The 12,275-nt window shown below is 43.4% G+C and overlaps 1 long non-coding RNA gene across 2 annotated transcripts in view; it reads left to right on the top strand.

Annotated features, from left to right (window-relative positions):
- Positions 1–12,275, top strand: part of LOC139056079 (uncharacterized) — a 90,627-nt gene that overhangs the window by 31,673 nt on the left and 46,679 nt on the right. The window contains exon 1 of one of the 2 annotated variants that reach the window (XR_011512143.1): positions 4,392–4,486. The exons of the other annotated variant lie outside the window; for it this stretch is intronic. This is a non-coding gene — a long non-coding RNA (uncharacterized lncRNA). Of the gene's footprint in view, positions 1–4,391; positions 4,487–12,275 lie in introns of those variants that run through there. 2 annotated transcript variants of the gene reach the window in all.

The following is a 12,275-nucleotide window of genomic DNA, read 5'->3' on the forward strand; positions in this document are numbered from 1 at the left end:
AGTTTGCGAGTTGATTTGGATGTTGCTGTGTTATGTGATATTGTTGTTAGAATTTATCGCTTCGAGAGTCGGTTTACAATGTACCGGTGTTCTCGTGACTGCTATGAAACAATGTCGTTGTGTGCGAATTAGCTGTTCCTCCTTGAACTCTATGTGGAACACTTTACAAAACAATAGACGTAAATATGGCACCTTTTTAAGATAAAAGGAATAGATGATGCCATATTTGCGTGCCAGCAGATCATTCCATCACCTGAAGGAGAAAAAAAAAGGCCTGATAAGTTTCCGTTTTGGCAATGCTGACACAAATCTCTCCCCGGCATGCAATTGGCCGGATGAATGCCAGTTTATGCTTACATGCACTCGCACTCGTAATAAACCTCATTTGGTTAGGTTCACTCTTATTTGTCATCGTCGCACTGAAAACGCGAATTACAACGGCCCCATTATGAGATTGGGTGCCATCCCGACTTCCAGACCAAGCAGCAAATGTAGCAACGAAAACACCGCACAAATACTCGTCTGACACAACAAAAGACGAAAACAAGCATAAACCCACAATGAATTGATAGGTACAGCAATCCTGCCGTCAGCAGGACGTGTCAAGGATCTGATTAAAAAATAACTACACTGAGTGGTTCTCTCTCATTTTTTTTTCACGCTTCCCCTCATACTTGCGCTCATTTGTAGCGAATGCCAGAACAGCTGCTGTGAGTTCTCTAAGGAAATCGTAGAGAGTTCCTAACAATCGAGCCCTCCAAGACTCCGGCCTTAGATGTTTATTATTTTTTATTTTTTTCTATCGCATAATAAAAGATAGAGAGCGAAAATGCAGAAACTGGTAGCCGCTGTGGTTGAGCGGATCCGCACTGGTTTCACCGCAATGTTCCCATCGCACTTCTTTCTTCTTTTCTTGCTGTCGCGGTTACAACAAAAGGAAATAGGGAACTAGAAAAACTTCCAGACGAAAGCCACTCCGATCTCTAACAAGCCAGACGCACATCGTGCCATTACTGTAGCTGCTCTTTTCCTGCGTCCCTCCAGAAATCCTGTACAGAAAAGATATGCCCTGGCGGAGCAGTGTTTTCCTTTCTTATTGCTTTCTGACATTATTTTTCTGCCAGATCTGACTCGTCGACTAACTTTTCAAAGGCGGGCAGAGGCCAACGACTTATTTTCTTGTTTTCCTACAGAATTTAGCGTCCAGCAGTAGCAAGCTTCTCCGGGGATTTGGCTGATTACGGCTACGAAGCGCTACCGCTGAAGACATTTACTGCCAGGGAAAAACAAACCACATTCGATGCTCTAAGTGTGTTGAAAATTTAGGTGGCGTAATTTTTCCAAAAGATACTCGTCGAAATTATCGCAATTTGTGGTGGTTTGAGGGCACTTTTCGTGATGCCACTCATATCTCACTTGCAAGAGTTGTCCTCAATTGTGTAAATTAGTATTATTGAAGACCTAAATACATCAACGGTAAAAGGATGCGCCCTGTTTTGTTCTAGAAGCGTTTTCATAGTTTCAATGAATCCAGTACTGTAGATTTTTTTTATTATTACTCCACAATTCCTTTAACCTGACCGTCATACTTTATCGTTGTCCGAATGTTACTGTTGGCATCCTTGTCATGTATTACTTTCTTCAGGTTCAACAAATTTTTATACTCTTCTGCCATTGGGCTTTCTTTATTCCTTAATATTTCTCTGTATGTCTTCCCACCACAACCCTCCTCTTTGCTAAACGAATGTCTTAAGGCCAGTCACCGAGCTCTTTGAAATCATTGAGTTTGTTTTGCCACAGATAGGCATTTATGACAGTGGTGCACGCTTTACAATAGAAGTCCTAATGAGAATTAAATTCATGCTTCAAAATATTTTCGTTTCATACTTCATTCGTCATACGCGCAATTTTATGGCAGTAACTAATTGCTACATCTGTTCTCGAAACCCTACAGCTACTGGCTCTCATGATAAGCTTATGCATGATACCAGGAATGGCGTGTTAAAAGAATGTATTTCCTACCTGCCAAGCCGGCTCATTGGCCGCGATATTTTCCTGCTGAGTCGCGGCTTCGATACCACCAGTCGTACTCCATTGGGGAAGATTGCAAAGACACTTGTGAGCCTATGTCCTTTTACAGAATAATCTGTTTACGTAACCACTATGAAATTTCGTAGTGGTTACGTATAGCATACGATTTATCCTATTATGCAGCTTTCAAGTGCTCGTGATTATTATTTGCAGCGTTGAGTAGTATCCATAGCTCATTTGATATTTTATATCGCCATAAAGAAAGAATTACCAAAGGAATTACTCCGCACTCTACGGACTTTACTATGAACCTGACTACAGAATGTTACGTAATACCACTAGCTAAAGCATTCAGTAGCCCCTATATTGTGTAGCAGATAGAACAGAGCATTTTAATGCGAAAGCATTAGATTCCTCACGAAGCAGAAAATCCGGCGCCCGTCTGGCGTCCGGAATTAATATCGTATGTTACGAAAACCGAGGTGAGCAAGTGAAAACTTCAGTTTTCCGGCGCTAGACTTTCTGCGGCTCGCACTGGGAAACCCTACTACGAAAAGCCATGGCGTCGGACTGACGCCGTGGCCCAAACCTAAAGAAACCAGCCTGGCCCACTTCCAAAATGGAACTCAGGTGGAACGAGGTAGATTAAGGTGAATTAGGATGAATTAAGGTGGATTAGAGTAAGTCAGGGTTGGGTACAAATTAGAGCAAGGTGGATTACAGTGGGTAAAGGTAGCTTTTATTTAAGGTGATAACTTATACTACTCATTATGTTTCCGCGTTCGAATCACGTAAACATGCTTAAGCGACTGCTAATGTTTCTTTGTACCAAAAGCTTTTAAGCCAAAGTAAAAAGATTAGGAGCGACATTGATTCACCATGAACTTTACTTGGCCTTAAAATGACTCCTCCGGTGGACATGTTAAAACTGCCACTCTCGGTTTTAGTCATAGGTAAGTTTACGAAGCCGTCCTCGATTTGCTAAACGACACCAAATGAATAGCATACTAATTTTTTTCGTTCCTCGAATTGAGTTTTTGCTTGAGAGCTATTTCCCTTGAATTTATCATTATTATTTGCATGTATGTATTGGCTTATGCATAATTTCAAAACTTCGTGTTAAAATCTTTGCATCTTCTTCATAGTGTATGTATTTTAGATGCTACCTGCAAAATTGTGATAAATAACAAAATGCCCTTACAGCTTGTCTCAACGGTTTGTTATGTTGCTTCCTCATATTTTATCACGTTGTCTAAGATCAGATATTCAACTTTTGCGAAAAAGTGTCGCTTAAGAATTGTTGAACATTGTACGATGAATCGCTTTTTCCATAGAACTTTACCGAACCCTGCATTGAAAGTTTATAAATAAAGCCTCCCAATGCGATGTCCCTCGTTGTGAGTTTGTCACCTGCCATCGTAACACATCGCAATTTGCACGTCTTACAAGTTCCAACTGTGGAGTAGCGCTGCACTTTCCAGCAGGTAGCCATTCCTACGGAATTAGAATCGCACGAGCCACATAGGCAAAGGAGAGTGGTTATAGTGAAGCCGATTTCAGTAGAGCAGAAATTTCGGTTAGCATACATTCTGTTTTAAAGTGGAAAATACTGGCGCCCTCTTTCTTCTTTGAGCGGCAGTGCTCAATTGCAATAATTTTTTTTCGCCTAAACAAAACTGCAAGCAATTATGCAACAATTGATCTTCCCCTATGAGAGGGCGGTGGCTTGCAAGTAGCGGCAGCCACCTATGGAATTCGGCTGGCGCCTATAGGTCGCGAGAGAAAGAACATCAGCTGCATTCTATAACGGCCTTTATCACTGAGCAATCGCTACTGGTTAAAGCAAAATGGTCAAATAGCCATGCAACTACGCAACACCACGGCTGTGTTCGCAGGCCATTTGCGTTTACGCACTGAAGCAGTGCCCCAGAACTTCCGTTCTCGGCGTTCGCGAATGTGTGCCCAAAATAGACGACGTTCTCTCTCCGTAAGCGGGTACTTAAAAAAACGCCACGCCTCGCCGTCGGGCCACCTGCCGAGCTCACTGTCTCCTTATTCGCCAGAAGTCAGAGGCGATTAAGACTGCAATCGCGAACTGTAGCGAAATTTAGGCACCATGCAGCAGCGCGAGGGATTAAGGCACCTTAACGTGCTCCCTCTGTTGCTCTGTTAAGATCGCCCTCTGTTAAGAGCTCCCTCTGTTACTCCATGCAGCGCGTCTTGGGGGCTCAGAGGACGTTTGAATGGGCAATTCGTTACCTCCGCAGTTTGCGCAAGTGTTGGCAAATCGCGCCTGCTTCATGCCGATACTGCAAGGTTGCCAGCGTCCTACATGATGAGCTTTCTTATTTGACCAAGCTATTTGCGACGACGAAATTTCGTAGTGCCATTCTGGGCCAGCATTCCCGTATACTTGAGCAAATGCTCGTCACGCACCATAATGTGTTATTGCACGGTGAGATAATGTACGTTCTTTCTTTGTGTTCGCTTTCGCGACAATAGCGGGCAATATTTAGTTGGAAGTGCATAGGTGGAATGCGCTATTGCGTCTGATTTACGGATTAGGGCAGCGTTCACGCTTTATTAGGTATTCGCTCCTACACTGTATGCAACGACACACAGACCGTTCACTCTTATATGGTAATGTGATGCACTTAGATGATGAATGAACAATGATTTGAAACGTTCAACCCAGCTTGTCATCCTCAACATACCGAATTTGTCTAAGAACGTCTCAAACGTGTGCTCGTACAAATGCTTTTCATGTACGTCTTTAATAATGATAGGAAACGGGACTCTGCATCTCCGTTCGTTACGTTCACCAGCAACACCTCGTGGCCTATACCACTGTCAGCAATTTTCCAAACATTGTACATAATAATTAAATAAATAAATGAATAATTCCCTCGGTGGACTGCTAACTCTCATTTATCCTCTCTCCTAGTGGTGTTTCGAGTAGTGTCTGTACACTGAGTAGCCTGTGCTGACGCCCCTTGAATGATTGCCCCAGATCTTGCGAGGGCTTGCGAAGTTTCTCAGAAGGCCAGTTACGACCACCGCCAGCGGGATTCCCAATGTACGCCTCAATATTCCGTCTTGTACTAAGCACATTTACATTGTCTGCCTACGTGTGCCGAAAGCTCCTCTCGTCCGTGCCATGGTCCATTGCCCAGTTGGTGCCAAGCCGCAGATGTTACATAGGCTTTAGCGGTACAACCTAAAGATGCTTTTCACTCGAACCCACTCCCTTCTTATCAACCAGCGCTTACGTCCAGACAATTCCGGAAATAACGGGAAATTAACGGGAAATAACGGAAATAATTATTCGAATAATTTCATTTGAATGTAATCAGTAGAATATATCGGCTGTGTGTTCCATAACTGACTAGTGATTCTCTACTCAACGTGCGAGGAAAATTGTGAACTTAGTTATTATATTTATTTACGCACTTTGAGGCCCATGGGCGTCATAAAAAGAGTGGTTAATAGGGACCAGAATGGCAATCAGGACAAAGAGTAACAGCATGTGAGCGAAAAAACACGGCACACTTTCTCATTTACGCAACGTGACTTAATGTGCTTTTGAATTGATGGTCAATATGTTTCTCGTCTGGAGCTCTGTTATTTCGCTGTTTAATGTCCTCCTTGAGATGCACGGCGACGACGCTTCGGCCGATGGCCAATTTGCACGACAATAAAAATGAAGACAACGGAACAGTTGCCACTCCGTGGTACTGCTCACCTGAGTCCTAGCTGCTGTGCCTGCCCATCCTTGTATATAAGATAGTCACAACTTCAATTTCTATTTCTTAACGTCAAACTAGAAGAATACACAGGGAAGTGGCTTATATATCAACGCAACAAAATTTTAAATGAAGATTCGATAAAAAAATACAGTCATTAAACATTTTAAGGTCCATATTTAGAATATATATTGGAAAGAGAAATATAGTATGATAAAGAAGCTAGCTCACTAGGCTATTCTGCATAGTACGAGTGCATACCTTCACATCTTGCATTTTGTGGCTCCGGTCATGGCAAGGCTTTCTTAATTACTGCGTCTTTTCTTTTTCGTCTTGCGTACATTGTGTTGCACCCAAGATGAGGTCGCTGAAATTGCAGCATCCTTCACGGAATCCTGCTGCGGTACGCATTCTTTATAAACAATATCGTAGCGAAATGGGTTTTGGTCTGTCAAACTTTCATTTTCTCCATTCGCACGCTGGAACATTAAGCAGTTTATTAACAACAACGCTTACATTTATCGTTACTGCGACTATCCTTCAAGCATTTCCCAAGGTTCCTTCAGTACTTTTATTTTGGCCACGAAACATTCATACATGTTTCTCAAAAGGACACAAGATCGCACGAGAAGTAATGGCGTAGGTGTATATGCAAGGGCGCCAAGCTGCCACGCTTTGATGGCCGGACTGCGCGTTCACGCGAATCTTTCACCAGGAAAGTTACCTTACCGACGTTTATTTCAGCGTTTTTGCTGACTCAACATGCAAAGCAAACCTTATGCAAAATAATTTAAAGTGCGCTGTATTTGTCCTTAATTTGTAGGCCACGTCGTTATGCCACAGACTTGGTCCACCGAGTTGCACTGCTCGATCAAAAAGTTCCGGTAAGCCTTGCCATGCGATACCAGTCCGCCGCACCTTTCTTCCCAAGTTTACCTTTAATATAGTGCGTTCCATAGAGGTGAAAGCCAAATAACCCGAAGATTGATCTACCTTTGCATAAGTAGGGAGTGACATGTAAATAGCGCGTGTTCTCTCCAAACTACGTATTCATAGCTTCCACAAAAAGAATTATCGCTTTCAGTCGAAATTAACACTTACGCGCGTTCATTTATTGATGGTGTTTACCATCCTAATATACGGCAATAATAGGCTGCCCTAGGGGAGGAATTGTGAACCGGGCCCTATTTGCTTATGAGCAGAATGGAATCAGCACTGAGCCATGAAGGAGAACAAAACAACTTTGGATTAGTAAACTGGATGAAGCTGACAGCTAAAAGTGAATAAGCCTTAGTTGACTCTTTTTGTTTTAGGTTGGTCACTCATGTGCGGTAGGAAAATTTAGTTTTGAACTTCCTTGGGTAGGGACTATTATCTCTGCCAGCTACGCATCTTCTCGTAGGACGGTCTGTTTGCTTAACAAGAAGGCCGAATGGTTTGCATCATAAAGCGCTTGTTAGACGCTACCTGCAAATTACTGTGCTGTCAGTGGATGGTATATTCTTGTCCCTGTAAAGGGCTCAATACGTGTGATTGTAAAATATTCAAGCGAGGAAAATATTGAATGACCCTCATTTATTCAATGCTTAAAGAGCCAGCAAGCAATCCTCGTAAGATGTCATTGTTCGTCTTGATTGTGTTTGCAGGATCCTTTCATGCTTTGAAAAACTCTTTTATGTAGCACGTATTGAGAAACAGGAAGCGGCATCGCGATTTTGTTTTCATGCTGCTCTACAATTTTCTCATAAATGGTTTCGTCTACTTACAATATTTCAAAAACTGAATAAATAATTAGGCCTAAATATGTAATTAGGCGGAGTGCAAAAAATCATCTGTGTATCTCCAGGTGACAGCAAACGACATTACCTTGGTTCTGTCCAGCTACGTGGCGTTTGCATATTTTTAAATCCTGCTTCATTATAGTTGGGACACCCTGTGTATGGAAACCATGGCGTAAGCATTTAGAGACATGTTTGCGCGTAGGCGTGCTCCATTATGGAAGTTTGTAATGGCCTCAATGTCAGAACTCTATCACGCAGGATCGATCATAGACGCTGTTTCGTACATCGGAATATTAGTACATTGCCTGAACGCTGCTTGAAGAGAAGTGCGCTGTTTATCTACGCCACTGATTGCGTGGCTTCTTTTAGTGTATTTCCAGACGTAGACGCGGCGCGAAGGCTTCAACAGGCCTGTGCTGTGGCTACGTTGCTAACGAACGCGATGAGTTTCTCGCAAATATTAAAGCACTGCCGAGCTGCCGTAAAAAAAAGAGTCATGAATTCTACTGGCCTGCGTAATAAACGAGTGAAATATCCTTGGCGTTATTGTTCTGATAAATTCACTCCCTAAATCTGCTTATATCTGTAGCCTAGAACGAGTCCATTGGAACGTGCTTGGCAAACGCAGTAGAGAGCAAGCAAGCAGGGAAAACCCAAATATCTGATACCCGATGAAGCAGAGAAAAGTGCTCTCCAGCTTGGATATATGGCTTATGACACCTTTCCAAATATGTCAGATGTGGTGGCAACGGTGCAAACATAACTTCAGAGCCAATCACTCGACGTCGTTTTGCGAGATGCCCGGGTATAAAGAGTGTAAGGATATGTCTGTCCATCCTATACGAAATCTTCAAAAATTCGTACATCCGGCCGCTAAATATTACGGGCCATAAAATCTGAGAAAAACTCGATATCTCCGCAACCTCACAATACAGACTTCGATTTGCATTTCGGGCCTCGACTAGAATGTGCTAAGAACATTGTCGTATACGGTTTTTCTGGGTACAGGCGGCTCGGGAATTGCACGTTTTCTGACATCCCGTGGTCCGTAAGCTTTTGTCGCCGGGTTTGCATGCATATTTAACTTGTCCCTGGAGCATAAATTAAACGCAACAGTTGTGCTTTTATTCACCCTTGTTTGTCTATGACGACGCCAGAAAAAAAAATTCTAAGTAAGCTCTCGACTGCAGGGTATGTGCGCGCGCTTCTAGCTGGAGTGTGGCCTCACCCTCAGAACTCGTTTTCGTGTTAGCTGGGCAAAGCGTATGCAAGCTTACCCCTCCGATGTCATGTTGACCGTAATTTTATTTTTGTATCTTCTATCTGTTAATTCAGGGGAGCTAATTAAGACAGGATCTCCACGAAACAGCACACGGTGACAGGCAAGAGCCAAGACATGGGACACACACACACAAAAAGAATGCGATTGAGTTTCGTATTCTTGCAAGAGAAAACTTGAGCTTTAAGTTTCCCTGAGGAAGTGTCATGGCCTTCCCGTGTCTCAAATAAAAGTATGATACAGAAGGCCGAAGTGAGATAGAGTGATGGAAAGATGCAGCTTTAGTGCTTACGCTCAGCTCCTGCAATTTTTCGACCGCCCGCTCTCACATTCATGTTTTCGTTTTTTGTCTTTCACCTTCGTGCATACTTTCACATTTTGTTCTCACTTTTCCTATTCCCTTATTTCTCGGAAAGATGGTATTCACAAGGTTTAGTGATCGATGACCTTCCGGTATTGCGCGCTTTGTTTACAGCCCATTTTCCCTCTTTGCACCCACGTGCTTTCAGGACGTGAAATGCGCTTTAAAGTGGAAATTTCAAGGTTCCCCTTGAAAGAAACCTTTGAGGAAGGTCTCCTGCACTCTGGTTTGCGCGTTTCGGGCAGAGCGCGCCTAATTACCGTACAGGCCCTTCCTATTGAATGTATTATAATACACTCCACTTGAGGGCTTGCATGGCAGCACTTAGGCACGCGAAGATGTTAAGCACTAGCGAGAAATTTTGGTTTAATTTCGTTTCACATTTATAGAAATGGCGACGTACCGTACTTATTCGTATGTACGTCTGCCCCCTACCCCCCCCCCCTTTCCTTTTTTGAAAATGCTACCGAAAAAAACTTATCGACCTATATTCACTATCAAAAAATGTCGACATATATTCGTGAACGAACTTAGCAATACTACGGAGCTAACAGAGTTCCTTGGTCGCGCACACCGTAATGTCAATCTGGAGATTATCTAGATTGACTTTAAGACATGGTGCCTGCACAATGCACTATACATCAACAAGGAACAACACGGGCTCAGTTGTTTTGGGGTGCCGTGGAAGCTTCTATAGTAATTCTGATGAGGAGACAACTTGTGGCGCCGACTAGCCAGATTTAGTAGCCGAGCTTACGGTAAATAACGTTATGCCATGTTCGAAGTTTCTCGTGTTTTTTTCTCGTGTTCGAAGTTTCTCGTGTTTTCTCTTCGAACGCCGCCACGACACCTCAGCACTTCACTCAACTCCTCGCAATAGAACGCAAGAAGCGTAAAGTGAAGGAGCAGGAGAATGAAGTGGAAGCGGTGCTTGTATGAAAAAAAAAAAAAAACACGCGAGGGCCAAAGTGAACGCACAGTCTACAGCACTTCTTCGAGCTCTTCTGTTCAGTGCAGTGTTCCCGGGTGTCTAGTAGCTTGTCCCTGAATATTCAAGTAAATGGCGTTCCTCTCCAAGAGAAACTTCAAGCATGCTGCGAAGGAATTAAAGCACGGTTGATAAGCGTTCGTGACGCAATTTCTGTTTTCATCTTCTCAAACACATATTTTATGCACATTGCATGGCAGCCCTAATAGAATCAATTAAAAAACTGTGGAAGGACTCATTTCCCACTGACGGTCAACGGCAATGCGGACAGCAGCTGGAAGTATTCCTGACGTCGCGCTTACTCAACACGCGTAGTCACAATTCTGCAATTTTCGTTGCTTGAGCTGTGTGTCCCATAATCCGATATTTTTCTACCTTGATATGGCACTCGTTTGTCAAGGTCGCCCATGAAGATGGAGGCATGACGACGACTGTATAATGCCGACACAGTGACGATGAAATGACAAAGATGGAATGATATCGAAGGAACAACATAAGCGTATACAATGACGACGACATGAAGACAAATAAATGTCGATTGTTAAATTAGGATGGTGCTATAACGCCAGAAACGTCACAACGATGACATGAAGACAATGAGATCAAGGCGACTGCACGACGATGACGCTGCGACGACGACACCATGGGGACAGCTGGATGAAAAAGAGGGAATGACGATGATGGCACGACCAAGATGGATTAACTAAGTCGGTATAAGAATGGATGCATGACAGCGTCTGTTTGACGACAACGCAATGACGACGATGTCATTACAACGGTGACATAATCACGACTGCATGGCGATCACATGGTTACGATAGAATCAAGAACAAATAATGCCGTACATTGAATAAATAAGCTGATATGACGACGGATGGGTTTGTGGGTGGATAAGTGTGCTTGTGAGTGGGTAGGTAGGTGGGTGGCTAGAGGATGGATGGATGGATGGATGGATGGATTGATGGATGGATGGATGGATGGATGGATGGATGGATGGATGGATGGATGGATGGATGGATGGATGGATGGATGGATGGATGGATGGATGGATGGATGGATGGATGGATGGATGGACGGATGGACGGATGGATGGATGGATGGATGGACGGACGGACGGACGGACGGACGGACGGACGGACGGACGGACGGACGGACGGACGGACGGGCGGACGGACGGACGGACGGACGGGCGGACGGACGATAGATAGATAGATAGATAGATAGATAGATAGATAGATAGATAGATAGATAGATAGATAGATAGATAGATAGATGGATAGATGGATAGATGGATAGATGGATAGATAGATAGATAGATAGATAGATAGATAGATAGATAGATAGATAGATAGATAGATAGATAGATAGATAGATAGATAGATAGATATAGTCATGACGTTGATTATGCCTTTCGTCGTTATAGAGCGTCTGGTTACGTTGTACATTAAAACTTCATGTCCATCTTTGGATAGGGCCTTGTCGAAATATCTGATACGGTAGTAACCTAAACAAAAAATACCAGCAAGCAAATGCTGTGTTTTGCCATTTGCCCATATAATGCTTAAGATCTCGACAATGTTTTGCATGCTTTAGGTTCCCTCCTTCTGGAGCCCTTTATGCCGTATATGTGCAAGAGCCTCGAGGAATTTTTATGGCACCGTTTCCTTCTCCAACTTATTGAGCTGTGTCAATTACAGTGCATGCTGTTTCTTAGAAGCTGGTCTCCTTCATTCACCTTAACATTTCCCTAACTATCTTTTTACGCACAGGAGCATCAGCCAAATCGATATTACGTCGACCAATGAACAAACTAGGATCCTTGGAGCACATATTTCTAACTTCAAGAGCCCCACGCATTGTACTCGCATGCTGAAAGCGAAAACGGAGACCGCTGTTGCACATGGTTCAACGAGTATCAAACTGGTATGTTGGAGCGTGTCAGAAAGCATGCCAAATGTTTGCAAAAAGCAGTCGCGGTTTGAAGGACTCCTTACGGGCACGCACGCACGATATCTTTGAATGAGGCCTCGGCAAGATCGAAAAGTTACACGGGGAACTGTTCGCACGGCTACCGAAGCACAAGAGAAATGAG

This window comes from Dermacentor albipictus, chromosome 2 (genome assembly GCF_038994185.2).
Source record: "Dermacentor albipictus isolate Rhodes 1998 colony chromosome 2, USDA_Dalb.pri_finalv2, whole genome shotgun sequence".
NCBI lineage: Eukaryota > Metazoa > Arthropoda > Arachnida > Ixodida > Ixodidae > Dermacentor > Dermacentor albipictus.